Source organism: Callithrix jacchus, chromosome 2, assembly GCF_049354715.1.
Source record: "Callithrix jacchus isolate 240 chromosome 2, calJac240_pri, whole genome shotgun sequence".
Classification (NCBI taxonomy): domain Eukaryota; kingdom Metazoa; phylum Chordata; class Mammalia; order Primates; family Cebidae; genus Callithrix; species Callithrix jacchus.
Window position 1 is genome coordinate 49,039,073 of NC_133503.1, and position 17,188 is coordinate 49,056,260.

Here is a 17,188-nt window from a genome sequence, read left to right on the forward strand (position 1 = left end):
CTGGAGTGCAGTGGCTCAATCATAGCTCACTGTACCCTTGAACACCTGGACTCAGTTAATCCTTCCACCCCAGCCTCCAGGGTAGCTAGGACTACAGATGTGTGTCACCACACCTGGCTACTTTTAATTTTATTTCATTTTTTTGTAGAAATAGAATCTCATTGTGTTGCCCAGGTTGCTCTCAAACTCCTCCCACCTCAGCCTCCTGAGTAGTTGGTACTACAGGGATGTGCCACCACATTCAGCTAATTTTTGTACTTTGTGTAGAGATGGTATTTGGCCATATTTCCCAGGCTGGTCTTAAACTCCTAGGCTCAAGCAATCCACCTGCCAAAGTGCTGGGATTATAGGCATGAGCCACTGCACCAGGTCAACTTTTTATTTCATGTATAAGTAGAAGGAGTACACTCTAAAATAATGATGATAATAATAATAAATAACTAAAAATAAAATAGTAATAACAAGGTATAGTAAATACATAAACCAGTGATATACCAGCTGTTTATCATCAAGTATTATGAACTGCCCATGATTGCATGTGTCATACTCTTATATAACTGGAAGCATAATAGTTTTGTGTATGCCATGTCACCACAAACACGTCAATAATGCATTGTGCTATGACATGACTAGATGACAGCAGTTTTTTAGCTTCAGTATAATCTTACAGGAGCGCTGTTGCTGACCAAAGCATCATTATGCAGTTCACGACTGCAGGTGCGGGGATTAGGCATTCAACATACCTTTTGGGGAAACACTATTCAATCCATAACACCAGGAGTCAAGAGACTGGGACCTCTGGGCTTCCCCCATGGGGGCCATAGAAACTAGGAGAGAAGGGGTGAATTGTGGAGCTGTAGCCCGGGAACCAGGACACCTGGACTCTGCCTTCAGCTCATTCCTCTTGATGGTAAGATGAGAGAAAGCGTCCTCCACCCTCACCAGATAGGTTCTTGTGAAACTCAAATAAGGTAGGGAATATGAATGTAGGAAAATGCTTTGCAGCCCAAACACCGGGCACAGATGAGAAGACCTTCTCCTAGGCCCCAACTGCACTCTTAACGCTTTACCCAAGAGTTTGGCAGAGAGTTCCTGCAAGGGCAGTTTTTCTACACAACCTTACTAATTAGAGGCTTCTGATGCTATTCCCTTGGCCCTCATTACTTTGATTTTCTATCGAAGCACGCATCATCGCCACAGAGAAATGGCACATGCGACATATGGAAATACAATACAAAGCATTGCAGCCACTGCCTGTCTACTAAACCCCGGGGCCTTCACTGATGCACCCTTCCAGCAGCCTTTGCTTCAGCCCTACTTAGCTCCTTGCCAGGCTTCAGAGAGGACGGGCTCTGCTCATTTGGAAACACCAGTGGCTTGTTGTGTGGCTTGGGGAATGGCCGCTCTCTCTGGTCCTTAGTCTTCCTGTCTGCAGTATGTACAGGGAGGGCTTTAAGTGATCTGAGAGGCCCTGCCACCTTTCTTTTTGTGTGATTTTAGCTTGGGGTGGTCCTTTAGGACACTTTTAGCTCCTGACCTGAGGATAGGCACAGTGGCAGGAGTTCAGACAAAGGCCAGGACGCCAGGTTCTGTGCCTGCTCTGCCACTGACATGCTTGAGCAATTCCTTCCTTCCTTCCTCTTTCTTTCTTTCTTCCTTTTTTCTTTCCTTTCTTACTTCCTTCCTTCCTTTCTTTTTCTTTCTTTCCTTCTTTTCCTTCCTTCCTTATTTCCTTTCTTCCTTACTTTCTTTCTGAGACAGAGTTTTACTCTTGTTGTCCAGGCTAGAGTGCAATGGCATGATCTCGGCTCACCGTAACCTTCATCTCCTATATCAGCCTCCCAAATAGCTGGGACTACAGGCATGTGCCACCATGCCCTGCTAATTTTGTATTTTTAGTAGAGACAGGGTTTCTCCATGTTGGTCAGGCTGGTCTCGAACTCCCGACCTCAGGTGTTCTGACTGCCTCAGCCTCCCAAAGTCCTGGAATTACAGGTGTGAGCCATGGCGCCCAGCCAATTCCTTCCCTTCTTTAGGGCTTTTTCCCTTGCCATCACAGAGGAGTCTGCCCTGAATGAAAGCCCTTCCCGGTTGGCTTTTTTGGAGTCCAATAGCCAGCACCTTTGGAACATGGCATGGTTACCCTTGCCACCTGGTCTTAACACCTGCTATGCCCTCCACCAGGACCACTGTTCCCCGCCGTGCTCACATGGTGCATTTCTTCATTCAGGTCTTCGCTACTCAGCAGAACCTCTCCTTTCCATGCAACCTAAAGTCACGTGCATATACACAGCCCTGATAGTCTTTTTCCCTAAAACATTGATCATTACCTGATATCATACTGCACATTTATTAGCATCCTGTCTTTATGCCAGCCCCCTAATGGAATATAAGCCCCATAATGGCAGGGATCTTCTCTAACTTATTCAACACGGCACCTCAGTGCCTAACATAGAGCTGGGCACCTAGTAGCTACTTGATGTATTTTGGAAGGAAGAAAGGGAAGGAGGGAAGAAGGAAAGAGGGAGTGGGGAAGGAGGGAGAAAGGGAGGAGGATTTTACCTATCTGTATGAAATTAGCCTAAGATCATGTAAAATGCCTTTTCTTTCTCACCCTTGCTGTTGCTAGGCTATGTCTTTTTTAGCTTGTATTTGTCTGTTCAGCCAATATGTGTGGTTGGCCAGCTAAGCCCAGGTGATCTGAAGGTGAACCTGATGCCCCAGCCTTCTTTTTGGCCTTAATCTTCTGTGGAAGATGCAAGTTAGCATTTAACCTATGTAGTAAACCGGGACCACACCAAAGGCTTCTGGGCAACCCTCCACTCCACGCCTCTCCAGAAGGGCAGTGGCCTCGGAGGCCATATACTCCATGACACTGTGGGGGCTGGTCCAAGGCCTGCTCCTTTTCCAGAGACTCCTGCTGCTTCCTCTAACGAGAGGGGTGGGATAAGGTTGGGAGGGGACTTGAATCATAGAACTTTCCAAGCTTGAGCAAGACCTAGGAGAAGGGAATTAGATAGGGATCCTGTCCTCCGAAGGTTCTTATAAATATTAATAACTGCAGGAGCTGACATTCGCCCGGTGCTTACTCTGTGCGAGGCACTGTTCTAAGCAATTGCATTAACTGGCTCAGTCCTCACAAGAACTATCCTCTCCACTTTACAGATGAGGAAATCAAGGCACGGAAACTCATCCACACAGCTACTAAGTGGTGGAGCTGCAAGCGAACCCAGCAGGCTCTCGAGTCAAGCTCCTCCCTGAAGCATTTCTCAGGCAGTCACTAACATCGCACTTTGTCCAGGCTGCCTTCAACCCAAGACTTGGAACACACAGGGACAAAGGGTGGATCATCGCATCCCACAGACACCCCAAGCCCCTGTCCTCAACCTTCCGAACATTTGTCCTCCAGTCTAGAGGCCACTTACCCAGTGATGGGTCTAGATCCCTTGCAGAAGAAAAATACAATTTTCTTTTCCACTCAACAAGCCCATGTTTCTCTTCCCTCCCTCCAGCCCCAGTGTTTATTTCAGCAAGGAAATGGCCTTTGAAGTCCTCCCTTCTTGAAAGCTGAGAGGGAGAGGGAGGCACTACAAACATTTAAAAGCATATCCACGTTTTGGTTGGAACCTGGAAGTTTTTAAGGATTAATCACAGTTTTTGGAATCCATGGACCCTGCTACTCTTTCAAGGTGAGAAAAATAACCCCTTGAACATCACAGCTGCTGGGGTCTGGGGAAGAAAACCATCCGGAGCCCTGCCAAGGGTCTGGTTAGGCAGAATGTGATGAGGGACAGACCCAAACTCTGGTCCAGGGACCATGTTCATAGCTGTGTGGTAAAGGGCAGTAGGAAAGGATTTTCCCAAAGCTCCATTCCCTCCTTTGAAAGAATCATCTTTTATGCAGGCTATGCCCTCCCTGCTTTGTTTGATGTCAAAAGTCCTTTCTTTAAGGAATTTGTGACTATGGTAAACAAAAGTTATTTAAAAGTGTCTTCAGCAAAAAAGAGTAGTTGGCAATCCTCCCTCAGTCTCCCAGTTCTTAATCTTTTGGAATGTGCCTGGGTAGGGAAATCTCAGTTCTTCAGTTGAGGAGGAGGAAAGAGGTGGACACACGTTATCATACCCTGTAGTAGAGACAGGGGCCTCATAGGACGCCACCAAAGTGCAGAGCGTGCTTCAGGGGCAGTCGCTGCAGATGCAAATCCTGGGAAGGCTTCTCAGAGCGGGAATCCATCCCTGGGCATCTGTGGAAGGCAGGTACCACCTCACCCCTACAACCAAGGAGAACTCCAGGGAGAGGGAAGGAAGCAGCAGCAGAACCTGTCCTAAGAGGACACCTGCGTGTCTAAGGGCTTCCTCAGATGCTGATCTCATATCCTTCTCCCACAGTCCTGTGATGAGTGTACTCCAGTTAGCACCATCAGACATCCAAGGAAACTGAGGCATGGTAAGGTATAAATTTCCTGGCCATTCCCTCGCTTCCCTTCCAGGACCACTTGACTTCTCTCTGCCCATCATCTCTCTGACTCTGGACCCCTGCCACCCCACTTCAGGCTCCCATCCTGGCTCTAATCAATGACTGATGGTCAGGACAAGAGTGTATTATGATCAACCAGAGCATGTGGGCCAGCAGAGAGACCACAGCCGTGGAAGAGAAACTGAGCATAGTCCCTGCTCTGCCAGGCATATGCTGTGTGGCCTTGAGCAAGTCCCTTTCCCTCTCTGAGCCTGATGTTACAGTGGGGTCCTTTAACACAGTGTGGTCTACAGCTCAATGACTGCAACAGTCAAGGAAGCAATTCCAGCCACCAAGAACTTTTCCTGAGTTTCCTCCTTTTCCACAAACAGCAGAGAGGGAGCGAAGCAGGGCAGTCTGGAATGAGGCAGTGTTGTACAGTGGGAAGAGGAAATCTAAGTTGAAGATCAACTCAGGTGCTCAGATACAGTGAGCAGTATCTGCCCCTCTTGAGATCCCTGTCCTCTCTGCTTCAAACTCTCCATGGTTCCAACTACCTCCAGAATAAACTCCCAACTCCTTCCCATGGTCCTCCACAGTCCATTCTGCCAGCCTTGTCTGCTTCCATTCCTGATTCTTGCTCACACCCCACCTGCCATACTGACCTCCCTGCTTCTGTGTCAAGCTCGTTCCCCTAACAGGGCCTTTGCACTGGTTGCTCCCTCTGCCTGGAACTCTCTTCCCCAGACCTTCACCTAACTGACTCTGGATTTTGAGCCTCAGCCAAAATGACACTCTCAGAGAGGTTTCCCTAGCTACACAGCCCTCTATCTCATGAGCCCAGGTCAGTGTCTTCACAGCACTTATCATCTAACATTCCCTGTTTATATGTTCTCATGTTCATTATCTTTGCATGTCCCCCATGACACTGAACACCATGCCAGCGACCTACTGTCTGGTTCCCCACTGTGCCCTCAGTGCTTAGACAGTCAACAAATAGTTGATGAATGAGTGAATGGGTCGCAATGTGCCTAGCAATACAATTAGAGGGTAAGAAGAATCAATCGTTCTGTTCTGATGTGGTATTTCTGGGTACCCAGCTTCTAGAAATGCCCACCTAGCCACAGGCACAAAGTGTGGCCCCATCAGGGTCCAGGCCTTCATCACACCACAAGGAGAGAGGGGCCTCTGGCGGGGGGATGGGGGCTGCAGGTCACAGATGTCCTTTAAAATATAATGAAATGTAGGGATCCTCTGCTCAGGAAAGCACACACATAACATTGTGCATCCAGTGAGGTCCCCAGCTCCTTTGAAGCCTACCCCAGAATCCGTGATCGTGCTCTGAGGTTTTCAGATCTGGGAGCAGAAGACAACAAAGATCAAATGGGTGTTCCTTTGATTGTAAAAGGTGCTCAGGACTTGGTGCTCCATCCTTGTGGAGTTTATATTTCCTCCTTTGGAGCCAAAAGTGTGTCTCGGTGCCCCCTCCCACACTCCTGTCCCTAACTCAGCCGACCCCCTCGGCTGGAGGGGCCTGGCTCTATTATTCTTGCTCCTTCTTTGGCCCCCGGTTTTCCTTCTGGCCTTCTCGTCTCCTCTTCCTGCTGCTAGGATCTTAAGACAGCAGACCCAGGCCCCTGGAGAAATGGTCTCCCTTAACACCAACATGCTCTCCCATCTATAAAATCTTTCAACTTCATAAACTCGTAACTGCAGAAATCTGTCCAAACATTCCGGGGCAGTTGTAACTATTGGTGTTGGCTTGCAGACCTGAATGGAGCTGCCAGAGCTTTAATGAGGAAATACTTAACAGGCCCAGCCCAGGGTGATGGCCAGGGAGGGCGGGGAGCCCACAGATGGGTGCCAAGGAGCCATGAGCTGGGCACAGTGGACAAGACAGGCTATCGATTGGCTTCTCAGAAAAGTGAAATTGACTTAATCCTGTTACCCTTTGAAGGTGTGGGTGGAAGAAGGTGAGATGGGTCAGAGAAGGTGGGACAGCTGTCAGGAGTGAGAGCTTAGCCAGGACTGAACTTTGTGTTGAGACAGATGAAAAAGGTGCTTTCTCCCTCCCAGGCTGGGGCACGCTGTCTTTTCCATGATTAATGCGGAGAGAATGGCTTAGACGATTTTGAGGGCCGGTGAAGAGAAGTGGTCTTTTTTCTCCTCCTCCCCAGGCGCCTGTCTGGAGAATGGTGGCAGGGAAGGGTCAGTTGTGTTGGTGGGGACTGCTGTGGGGCCATCTGGAACTTGCACAGGAATCCACATCACTGAACACCCAGGGCCCCTGGCACCCAGAAGGTGGGCTGCGGGCGACCTCAGGAAGAGAGGGCTGCTGCAGTCCCAGCCAGGCAGCTAGAGAGAAGCAACTACCCCTGGTATTTCCCCTCCCAGCAGCCACATGAAACAGTTCTTGGGGGACAGAGAGAGAGAACACACTTCAGAGGTGGCTGTGAAAATTTGGGCCTGGCAGAGAAAGTGCTAGCCACAAAAAAGGGGCAATTCTGTGGTCTTGTACAACCTGGCGACTTCATTAAAGGAATCCTCTTCAATTCGATCATCAGGAGGAAGGGCACTGTGCCTGAGGTTAGAGGAAATTGTTGCCCCCCCCACCCCCCGCAGCCCCGCGAACCCCACCCCCTGCCAGAGGCCCCTCTCTCCTTGTGGTGTGATGAAGGCCTGGACCCTGATGGGGCCACACTTTGTGCCTGTGGCTAGGTGGGCATTTCTAGAAGCTGGGTACCCAGAAATACCACATCAGAACAGTGTCTCTGACCTAACCACATGGCCCAACTTAGAACCACACCCTGGAGTCCCAATTTCCAGGGAAGCAGCCCCCAGGCCAAAGAGGGCCCATAAATTCCATGTACATGAAGAAATGAAGTCCATGCCTGCAGAAGCAGGGAGATAGGGTTCTTTCCCAGCTGGGTGATGGATTTCTTTTCCCTTCACCACATCAATGGTTCTCAAGACCTGGCCTTCCTTAACGTCAAGGACCCCATTGAGACTCTCCAAGACTCCATGGAATGAAACCCTACTCTCTTTACAGATAAGACCCCAGAAATCCACAAGCAGGCCTGAGGGACAGGAAGAGTGTTTAGGTGCCTGTCTATTAGACAGAAGGAGAAACTGAGGCCTCAGCAAAAAAAAAAAAAAAAAGCTGAGTTCAACTCATAGAACAGATTTTCCCTTGGAGGCCACCTGGCAACACACTGGTTTTACAGGTGAGGACTATATGGCTCCAAAAATGGAGAGGACTAAATATGCCCCAACCCCTCCACACGACCCTCTGCCCACGACCCCTGAACGTGGCCTCTGCTCTCTTCTCTGGAGGGGGCCCAGCATGCCATCCCTCAACAGATTTGCTCCCAGCTCCAGCAGAGGCCAGGCCTGAGCCTTGAGAGCCTCGCCATCTCTGAGGGGGCCTAAGAAAGTACCATCTGCAGGGACAGGCATCGAGAACGCTGATTTCAGTCCCAGATCTCTGCTGGAAAGCCCTGTGACTTTGGGGGGCCCTTTACAAATATCCTAATATTTAAAGAACACATTATGTTTCATGAGGCTCTTTCACATATGTTATTTCATTCTGTCCTGAACCTCTTGGGGCCTCAGTTTCTTCACATCAAAATGAGGGAATTGAACTGACAGATGGCTTCAAGGCTTTCTCTCCCACATGCTAATATTTTGTGAGAGACTATGTTTCATGGCATTATAGATTATACTGTTCGTTTTAGGATTTATGGTGCTAAGATTCTGTGCTCTGGGATTCCAGAAGCCCCAGTTTCTAAAATTCAATGGTCTTTGATTCTCAGAGTAGATGACCTTTTTCATTCCATGATTGCATATGTCAGAGTTTCCCAGATTTCACTCATTCCTGTTCCACCTTTAGCACATAGACTGTGTCTGCATACCACCTGTATTATTATTCATTTAGTATTTTTCTTTAAATAGACACTTTTTTAACTTAAATAAATGTCTTTAAAATGGAAACTTTATATCACTATTGCAAATGGAAAACCAATCTCACCTGCCATAAATAGGAGCTAAAAGTAAAAATAAATACAATAAAAACAATGCTATTAAATTCTAACTAGATACTGTTGCTTGCCAAAGACTCCAAGCCCAAGGCTTGCTCTTTAAAAACGTTTTAATACACACACACACACACACACACACACACACACACACACACACACGTGCAAGGTTTACAGAGGTTTAAAGACATGTTAGCATCAAATTGAAAAGGTATAATGGGAAGGATTGAAAATATAACTGAACTTTTCATCTCTTTCTCATGAAGTGGTTCCATGTTGTTCAGTGCTGTACCTGGGCACCACCTAGGTTCACTGTGGGGCATGTCTCCTCACTAGGTTTACCTAGTGTAAAACTCCCTGTTCTGCTACGTGGTAAAAGAACCTAAACTCTTGCCTTTCAGGCCACACAAACATTGTCCAGAGAGTTCAGTTGGTTTCTTCTCTTTGAGCTTGGAAGAGCTTTGCATTATTGCAAAAGCAGTCCCTCAGATTCAGGCCTGGGGATTCCCTCTGCTGGTCTTCCCCTGGATGAGAAGAGGCAGACCAGAAACTCCCCCGGGCCCATCACCTGGAGACTGTCAGAGACATCAGAGGTTCTGGCGCTGCCGACAGGACTCCACTGGACAGAAATGCACTTGCTTTAGTGCAGGTCTGGTGACAGCTAGGCCTGTAAGTGATGCCTTTGCTGGTGGCACAGAGAGAGCAGACACAGATCCGGGGGTGCTGGCCCGCAGAGTCAGGAATGGGGGTCTGTCTGCAGGAAGAGCCTGTTGGAAAAACTCAGCATACCTGTGGAGGTCCAAGGCTGGACTCATCCTCTGTGGGTCTGGCTGCAGAGCCAGGGTGGTATCAGGCCAGGCTGTGACCTGTGGGCAGGAGAACCCAGGTTTTAATCCCATCTGCTGCTGGCCCACTGTGTGACCTTGAGCAAGTCCTTTTTCCTCTGTAGGCCAACATCCTCACTGTACAATCAGGGAGCACACAATGGCTCTGACTATCTCGGTGAGGGGCAGGGTATAAGAATGCTTGCTGGCTCACAGCTCTATCTTCAGCACATGTTTGCACCCAAATAAATGACTGCTGCTATTATCATGATACCAGTAATTATTATTTGGTCTTCACGATTCTTTGAGAAGGGGTGAGATGAGCAACAATTTTCTCATTGACAGGGGCAACATATAGAAATGTTTTCATACACAGAAGTACTCCATATATTTGATAACAATATTTCTTTTTCCTTCCTCCCAGGCACCCTGGTACCTGAGGGCAGCATAAGTCCTTGGCCTGGGCTCAGTTTCTGTAGTTGGCCTGGTGGCTTCTCTGTGATAGTGACATTGGCCTCACATCAAAGACAGACTTTCTTTGTCTGATTCAAGAACAATATATGAGGAACCAAGGCTGCCTTTCCCTTGCTCCCGTCACCGCATGCAGAGTCCCACCTCCAGGCTTTGCTCTTGCTCTTGCCTTCCCCTACAATGTCCTCCTCTCTTCCCATAGCTTGATCCAGCCCTCAGAAACAACCTCCAAAACCCAGATGATAGTCCTGGCTCAGCCCCGGACTCTCTGATTGGCTGCTATGGGCATCAGTTTCCCCATGTGAAATAAAAGGATTGAACTGCATGACCTCCAAGCTCCTTCTAGTCCTGGCGTTGGCAATGGCAGATGCAGTAGTGCACACCATGGAAAGGAAATGACCATAGTTGCTTAGACTAAACTGCTCAATGAAGACCCTGTCATGCCTGGAATCAGAAGAATAGGGACAGTTGGCGCGATGGCCTATGTGTACAGTGTATTGCCTTTATCCCATAAACTGTAGGCAACCAGAGGACAGGGGTAATGTGTAATTTACTCACCCTCACATCTGTAGAGTGCTCAATGCATAAAAGTTGCTCAATAAATAATGATCAAATAAATGCACATATGCTTGAACTGGGCAGTATGATAAGCCTCCTTACTAGAAAACTGAAGTGGAAGCCAAATGCAATCAAATTAACGCTCCTTGACTTCAAGCTCCAAGGAGAGAAGCCCCCTTCTTTCTTTTCCTTCAGGCTCAAACTGCAGCATCAGCCAGAGCCTGGGGCCAGGGACAGAGAGTTGAACAAGGCTCCATTAACTTATTTTAGCTATCTAGAGAAAATTTTCTTTCTTTCTTTCTTTCTTTCTTTTTTTTTTTTTTAGACAGAGTTTTGCGCTGTCGCCCAGGCTGGAGAGCAGTGGTGCAATCTCAGCTCACTGCCACCTTCACCTCCTGGGTTCAAGCAATTCTTGTGCCTTAGCCTCCCAAGTAGCTGGGATTATAAGCACACACCACCACACCTGGCTAATTTTTATATTTTTAGTAGAGATGTGCTTTGACATTTAGCCCAGGCTGGTCTCGAACTCCTGACCTCAAGAGATCCGCCCACCTTGGCCTCCCAAAATGCTGAGATTACAGGTGTAAGCCATCGCGCCCAGCCAAAAACTTCGAAACTATGGGCATATTAAGGCTTTTAAATAGCTTTTCACCCTTCCCAGTATTCATGCATTGATTTCACAAACACTTCTTCTTGTTTAACTTTTTCTTTCATTTCCGGGATACATGTGACTGTTGCATAGGTAAACTTGCATTACGGGAGTTTGTTGTACAGATTACTTCATCACTCAGGTATTAAGCCCAGTACCCGATAGTTAACTTTCCTACTTGAGAATATCTGTGTAGCTGGAGCTACAAAGAGAGTGTGAAGGACAGGCATAGAATTAGAGGAGCCCGAATACTTGGTTTCCAGCCCAGCTCTGATAGGAACTGTTCGTGTGATCTTGGGCAAATCACTTCTCTTCTCTAGGCTTTAGTGTCCTCATCTGTAAAATGGAGGGTTAGACTTGTTAATATCTGAGGATGTTTCCTTTCTTATTATCTGTAATCAACATCTTAACCTGTGAGCTACAGATTCCCAGAGCGGAGGGACTAGAATTTTTGTTAAGTGGTCTGGGAAGTAGTCTATGCATGAAGCGTTATCTATAAATAATACACAGAATTACAATTGCTTTTGTGTGTGTTGGAGCAAGGAGGCTAATGCACTTTGCACTTGATGGGCCTCACACTTGAAAGGGTGGAAGCTCTGGTGTGAATGGCACCGGCTATCATCCTGACTTGCACAGAGCTTACAGTCTAGAAAACATATCACCCAAGCAACTTGAATACAATGAAAGAAACAGATGTGGGTCCTGAAAGTTCAGAGGCAGGAGAGACAGTAAAAGCCAGAAAGTTCTCTTAGAAGCCATAGACACCACTGAGAAGTGGAGAGAATTATTGGCCTCTCCTCACCCCCACCAAACAAAAGGCACCAAACTTTACATACAATTGCTGGGTGATCACAGGCCTTCAAATTCACCACACAGAACCCAGCTCAGTTCTTTTTTTTTTTAATTTATTTAATTTACTTCAGGTGCATACTATATCTGGCATTTCTCCCCTTGTTATCCTTCCCCACCCTCCTCTCCCTCCCCACCCCCCATTGTCTCTCCCCTACCCCCCCAGCTCAGTTCTTAATCAAGGTTAAGAACTATTGATTTAGAGATAGACCCATAAGCAGAAATTAGACAAGTCTGGAGCAAATCCCTAACTTGAATTCTTGAAAAAGGGCACCATACAAGCTTTGGTGTAGAGAGGCTAGAGACACTTTGGGATCGATGGCCCCAGGACCTGAGAGGTCTTGATCAGAGAGAAGGTGGCACAGGGACGCTTGGGTGAAATAAGCCTTAAGCCACTGTCTCTGCTTTTTCTGATAGATGAAGCAATTTATTATGCTGTTTCAGAAGACCAAACTCACAAGCTTCAACACATAAACAAGCAGAGCCTCTTAAATCACTGGGCAATAGTTTACAAATTAAATCATCTCTTCATAACAAATAGAGATCAGGCTGAGAATCCACAACCTCCATGATTAGATGTAGACAGGCAAGGAATCAAGAAGGGCCCCTGTGGGAATGAGACCTCATCTGAGATGGTCCCATTCAGAGGCAAGGCCACTGGCTAGAAAACCCTGCCTCCGTTCTCATGAATGAGTTGCTTGGGGTGGTAGAAACCTGATGGACATATAACCAGATTTAAAAGGTAAAAATATGCTTTTGATCCTGAAGTGGTAATAATTTTAAAGGCTATGGTCTTTAAACACCACTGACATTCAGCAGTCTCGTAGCAAAGGACAAAGGACACAATAGCAAAGTGTAGTTTGATTGAGCCAATGACACAGACCCTCTGAGTGACTGTGGGCCCGGAATGACTCCGAGTCAGAGCTTCTCCCACTCTAATATATATCTGAGTCACCCAGCATCCTGTTACTATGTGGATTCTGATTCAATAGGACTGGGATGCCACTGAGATTTTGCATTTCCAACAAGTGCCCATGATGCTGGTTCCCAGGCCAAGATAATGGCAGTGACAGCAGAACACAGCTAAATCCATGGACTCTGGGGTCAGATAGGCCTGAGTTCAAATCTCAGCTTCCTTATCCCACTGGCTGAATAATCTTAGTTACTTAGCCCGTTTGAGATTCAGCTCTTTATCTGTAAAGGAGGAATAACAGGCAGGATTATCTGTTTATTCAATAAACATCTGTTAACATCTACTATGTGTCAGGCTTGTGCAAGGCCCTGGGAATACAATGGTGAGACAAAGCAGACTCAGTTCCTGCTCTGGGGGATGTGACGGTCTTTGAGATGATGGATGTAAAGTATTTAGCACAGTGCCTGGTACCTGGTAAGAGCTCAACAGATGATATCTACTTTTATTAGTAGTAAGTAGTATAGTATCATCAATTTCAAGCACCTCAGGGACAGAACTATTCCCGTTAAGTACTGACTTCCTGAAAGGAGTTGTGATTCGTTCTGTAATAAAGGGGACACAGAGATGAAGGGTATAGGGTAATGGTCCCACCTCTTGAGGAGTTCCAGGTTTCTTGGAGAGATGTGTATCTAGCCCAGGTGTAGCACAAGTTAGATACGAGTTTGCTCTGTTCACAGGCTTAATCCAGAACCACTAGCCTTCACGTGCTTCTCAAAGCTGGCCCTGCTTCTCTCTTGGTTGCCCTGATCCCAACCTTTGTTTTTTGACTCTGCCTTCCATTTTTACCCTTTTCCTACCCTTTGACTTGAAAAATGCTTTACTCCCTCAGTAATGACTGTAACCGGACTCCTGCTGGCTGGACAACCTGTAGACCTCCCACTAGAAGCTATGTATCACCCAGTAGGCCTCCCTACTGTTGCATTGAACTTAGCACAGAAAGTCAACACCAGAACAAAAGTATGCCAAATTTGCAGGGTTTATTGCCGGCGACCACGGAGGACTCATGTCTCTCCAACCCGTGGCCCCGAAAGAAAAGAGACAAGACCTTTTTATACCCACAAAACTACCTTGGGAGTGGGGGTGAGGAGCGGAGATGGGAATGAAAGCTGTCAATCACCTCCTAGGCTGAGACGAGGGTGAGGGGGCTCCAGATATTCCAAGGGCCAGGGGACTTTTGTCATTCCGATTGCCGCTCAAGTGGTTTACAGAGGTCAAGATAAACATTAGTTTATACATTATTTGGACAGGTGTGGGGTCCACATAATTTTAGGTTACTTGGCGCCAGGATGGAATTATCTGGGGGTGCTTGCTTTGGTAAACAAAGGCCAGCAATTCTGACAGTTACAGATAAGAGAAAGTATGCAGCTTTTCCTCTCTTTGCATTTTGCAAGGTAATCTTAGTAGTTTACAGAAGCCATGGCTAGCAGTCATTGTGAGGAGAATGGAAACAGTTTTCCCATTTTAAAATGGCATTGTACTGGTTCTAATTCTAGGCCAGCTATATCACACTACCTTCCTGCCCACCAGGATCATACAAATGGATCAATCTAGGCACCTGCTATGTCATGGAACTCTGGAAGAAAATCACAAAGACTTGGAATGCTCTGCATTCCATTGGAATTCTCAGTAGGCTGAGTATCAGGAGGCTGGAGATCATGGATGGTGTTGATAAGGAAATGGTAGTGTGCTTCCAGATGGGATGCGCGTAGACACTTAGGTCTGGGCCTTCCTGTGTCCATTCCTGGTACAGGCTTCACGACAGTGAGGCTCTAAGTCAAGGCCAGTGTGAAGGTGAGGAGTAGGAAGCAACTTCAAGGAACAGCTAATGGAAGGAGACTCAGAGCCTTAATCTTAAAATCAACTGAAGCAAGCAGACAATTGTTGAAATTGTCACAAGCAGCACTGGGGCCTATGGATGCGGTGAAGAGTGGGGCATAGTCCTTGCCCTTATAGAGTTTACCATCCAGCACAGAAAGCCAACAATAGCAGGGCGTGATAGCACAGCATGGTGGACACCGTCACGGCAGACACACTGGAACCAGTGTAGCCCATCAGCAGAGGCTTCCCAGGAAGAGCACTTCAGCTGAGACCTGAAGGAGAAGGGTGAGGCCAAGGACGGTGAAAGGAAGGAGCATATGAACAGCACACTGAAGGCTGGACCAAGAGGGCTGGTCCATATGATCACGGAGACAGGTGTGAGACATGGACCTATTGAGGAGACCAAGGGCAAGCTGTGGAAGTCTAAGCATTCTGAGGAAGCTGGACACCTCCCCGAGGGCAATGGGGGGCCACTGAAGGTTCTGCAGTACAATTCGGTACCCGTTATTAGTCTGCTTTTATAGATGGGAAACTGAGGCACCAAGGAGTGGTTAGGTAACTGGCCAGAGGTCACACTACTAGAAAGCTCTAAGGCCAGGATTCTCTGCCATCTGAGGCCAGAGCCTACACTTTCCAGCACTCTGTTAAGTGCAGACACAGGTACAAATACACATACATTAAAAAAAAAAATACAGCCACGGTGCAGGGCTCAGCCAGAGGCCTTACAGGCAAACTCTATTTAAACCCGTTTAACAAGGAGCCTCTTAATGATCTCATTAGCCTGGACAGGGCCCTTAGGAAACTTGAGGCGAGGCTCTGCTTTAAATGGGGCTTCTCTGAAGTGGCCACCACCTGAAGCAGCCACCTGAGTGGCGGGTAACAACGGGAGCCTGTGAGCCCCGCGCCCCCTTGTGCTGCAGCCATGGGGCCTCTAGCTGACGGCAAGAATGGCCTTAGTGGGGCCCAGGGCGCCCGTCAGGTTGCTGTTAGCTCACTCCCAGCCACCCTCTCTGCAGGCCCATTGAGATGGGCGATCTGGCTGGCCAGGCCACAATGAGGTCATGCATCATGATGGCGGTGGTTGGAAGGAGACTGTGGCCTTTCCTAGGCCTCACCCTCTCACGTCTGGACTCCCAGGCTCCCGTTGGCCTGGCCTGGCTCATGATCAGAGATGCCTCATGGTTCTCCCTGAGCCCAGGCTCTACCTCCATCCTGTCTATCCCCAGTTCCTCTATCAATCCTCCTGTTTCTTGACTGACCCCTTTCCCTTCCAGCCACCCAACTCTGACCTTTCATAATCCCCTTAAGGGTGGGCGCCTGATTTTCCACAGGAGCAGCTGTGAGACCGCACCCAAACATCACCCCCAACCCCAGAACCCTGGATTCCTGCTGCTCTGGTCAGCTCTGGGGACTCTGGACCCCTTCTCCCTTGGTCTGAGGGGGAGTCAGCATCCCATCAAGGTTAGGCCACGAAGCTCCCAAGCTGCCCCAGGAAATGACTGGGGGTGACTGACCTTCTGAGGAATATGCACCTGGCCAATTGTCCCACCACGGGGTGCAAAACCCAGACAGGCAGAAGGAACCGATTCACCTTTTCAGAACTGCATGCGGAGGCCCTCCCAGCAGGCTGTGGCTGCCGCCCTGCCTATTAATAGTCAAGCAGCTGTTTGCCTCTCTGAATGAGACTCTTTATTGCAAGCCGCGTTGACAAAACAGATCCTGCTCCTTCCTGCCCAGAATATTTGGGGGTGGAGGGGCCACAGTGAGATGATCCTTCCTTCCAGGGACATTGAGAAGATCAGCACTGGGACAGACCTTAGCAGAGACCCCCTGAAAATCAGGGCCAATGCCAAGCTCATTATTGCCACCTCCTCAGCCCCTCACTCGCTCCTCCACTCAGGTTTCCAGTTTCAGCCAGCAGCTCCACTGTTCCCGGTACTTTCACAAATTCTCATCCCTCCTTTGTTCCATGCCAATCTAGAAACCTCAAAGGTGAGGCCTTGGGCCGGCGCAGTGACTCACACAAGTAATCTCAGCACTTTGGGAGGACGAGGTGGGTGGATCACTTAAGCCCAGGAATTAGAGACCAGCCCTGAGCAACATGACAAGACCCCATCTCTACAAAAATATAAAAGTTGGCTGGGTATGGAGAGCGTGCCTGTAGTTCCAGCTACTTGGGAGGCTGAGGTAGGAGAATCACCTGAGCCTGGGAGTTCTAGGCTGCAGCAAGCTATGATCATGCCATTGCACTCCAGCCGGGGTGACAGAGCATGACCCTCTCTCAGAAAAAAAAAAAAGTTAAGGCCTCTTCTGACATTTGGCCTCACCTCCCATGTCCCGTCCCTCAATTAGCTAAGTATGTGACTTGACATGCTCTCCCTTACCTCCTGGCCTTTGCACATGCCATTTTCTCTGCCTGATACTCCCTTTCTCCAGATATTCATGTGGTTGATGGTCCCTTAAGTCTTGGCTTGGAAGAGACCACACTAGAAAGACTTGTCTCCCAAAATGCACCTCGGTGTGCCTCCATGCTCTTCTGAACTTACCTCCTTACCT

The 17,188-nt window shown here is 48.1% G+C and overlaps 1 long non-coding RNA gene across 1 annotated transcript; it reads right to left on the reverse strand.

The window, feature by feature from the left end:
* Positions 1–13,774: 13,774 nt before the first annotated feature.
* LOC144581029 (uncharacterized) lies at positions 13,775–16,253 on the reverse strand. The gene is made up of 2 exons (XR_013531547.1): positions 16,147–16,253; positions 13,775–14,904 (listed from the first exon to the last, which is right to left on the reverse strand). It is a non-coding gene; the product is annotated as an uncharacterized LOC144581029 (long non-coding RNA).
* Positions 16,254–17,188: the final 935 nt, after the last annotated feature.